General features: G+C 36.7%; 1 non-coding gene across 1 annotated transcript; it reads right to left on the reverse strand.

The window, feature by feature from the left end:
• Window positions 1-711: 711 nt before the first annotated feature.
• On the reverse strand, window positions 712-814 carry LOC118636783. The gene has a single exon (XR_004960766.1). It is a non-coding gene; the product is annotated as a U6 spliceosomal RNA (small nuclear RNA).
• Between the last annotated feature and the right edge of the window lie 1,223 nt (window positions 815-2,037).

Genomic DNA, 2,037 nt, shown 5'->3' on the forward strand with positions numbered 1-2,037 from the left:
TATAAAGTGGAACCTTGAGGATCCAAGAGTCAGGTATTTACCTCTCCTGCAGGAGAAGGGAAGCTGGGAGTCCTGCTGATAAGCTTGTATCCATTGGGATGATGAAATCTTGTACAGTTAATCAGAGCAACCATTTACCCATGTGAGAGTTATTTGTCTTCTTTGCTTATCTCCTTCAGTGAGGTAGACTTTTTTCCATCATTTGTAGGCAATAGCTATCAAGTATATTTGAAGTATATTTGATTTATTTCCAACTATCATTGCAAGAGAGCAAATGATAGACTTGGTATCATATACAAAGCCTCCTCTCTCAAATAGGTTTATTAAACTAAACAATAAGTATTTCATGCTGTCTTTAGTGACTCAAATCTTACTGATAGTGTGAACACTTTGTCATCCTTGATTCAGAAAGGAACAGCTAGTTGTACTCCAGGCTCAGGGCTGTAGAGTGGGAGAGGAGTGGTGTATCTTATTAAATTTAACACACTGGTAAAGTACAGAAAGATTCTGGGTGCACTTTACATTTTTAATTTGAATGCTATTTACTTACGTTTTAATCTCTAAGACGCGTTTTATCTTCATTTCTTACTAATCTCTAATTAATAGTAACTAGGGAATTACTAAAGGAACCCTGTATTGACTCATTTTTAAAAGCAAATAATTTTCCCTCTAATTTAATTTTGTCTGATTTTTCTTTCTACCTTTTCTTTTTTTAATATGGAACACTTCACGAATTTGCATGTCATCCTTGCTCAGAGGCCGAGCTAATCTTCTCTGCATCATTCCAATTTTAGTATATCTGCTTCCAAAGTGAGCTCCTTTCTTCCTTTAATTGATGAGATTTCTAAAGAAAAAAATGTTTTAATATAAAAATATTTTATATAAAAATTAAAATAATTTCTCCCTTGCTTCAGTTAGAGTCAGGGATGATTCTTCATCAGCAAATGTGAATGACCCCCCCAATCAGACACCACAGTAACAACCAGGTTGCATAAATAGTACCAGTGAATGCTGCCACTAATTTTAATCATGCGAGTGAAAAGAAGCATGCATTAATTCATTTTAAGTGCTCTTGAGTTAAAACCATCTTAGTTCCCATCACTCTCTTTCACCACAGACTTTGCCCTGAATTGCGATTGTGATTTTGAAATACTTTGCATTAGCTACCACAGGTATCATTTACTATGTGTTACTTTCTGTCAGGGCAATACCTAGCAAATGCATTCAGATAATTCCTACACACTACTTCTTTTCTAACTAACTTAATTGTTTGAGGTATGATTCATTTTATCCCACCAATAAATCAGAAATATTTACCAAAAACCTCTGAAACTCGGGTAGGCCAGCTAACTTGAAGGATAACGAAAGCAGTTGCTCACTGGCAAGTTATAAAGGCAAGTCTATCCAACTAAATAATTAGAGAATGATTCAAGTTGTTAAACTAATGTAGTGCAAAATGGTGATGATCTAAATGCTCTAGGTGTTGAGGAGGGAAAAAAAGCTATCAATGAGAGAGGAAAGAGTCAGAGGAGATTTGAGAGAGGGTAGAATCAGATCTAGATTTTGATATACACTGGCAGACAGATAAGCCTGAATTCTCATCATGATATGGTTTATCAGACCATGCCCCAGGATTGCCCTAGAGATACCGCTGCCTTCTAATGAATATTGCATCAGTTAATTAGTAATTAGTCAATAAATAAATTCCTAATCAGATCTGAGATTTCAGGGCCTAAGAGGCTAGCTACCTCAGGTGTGTGGCCTTGGAGCCATCCTGAGTACCCTAGGATGTAAGGATGGGTCTGCAGTCTTTCTAACTTGTCTTAATAAAGACCTGATCTAGGTTGTTCTTTGTTGTGCTGGTGGATATAAATAAAAAAGATCAAGGCAGAAGAAAAGGGTCTCTGAAGAGCTGGCTAGTCTCTAACTCCAGGAGGTGGTAGCTAGTAATAAAGTGGGATAAATAATGTGTGTGTGGGAGGGTGGAGTGATGTTAGAGTATAGGATCCTAGAAGCAAAGGATCTTTGGTTCCCATC

The sequence above is a fragment of the Molossus molossus genome, unplaced genomic scaffold (genome assembly GCF_014108415.1).
Source record: "Molossus molossus isolate mMolMol1 unplaced genomic scaffold, mMolMol1.p scaffold_m16_p_2, whole genome shotgun sequence".
Classification (NCBI taxonomy): Eukaryota; Metazoa; Chordata; class Mammalia; order Chiroptera; family Molossidae; genus Molossus; species Molossus molossus.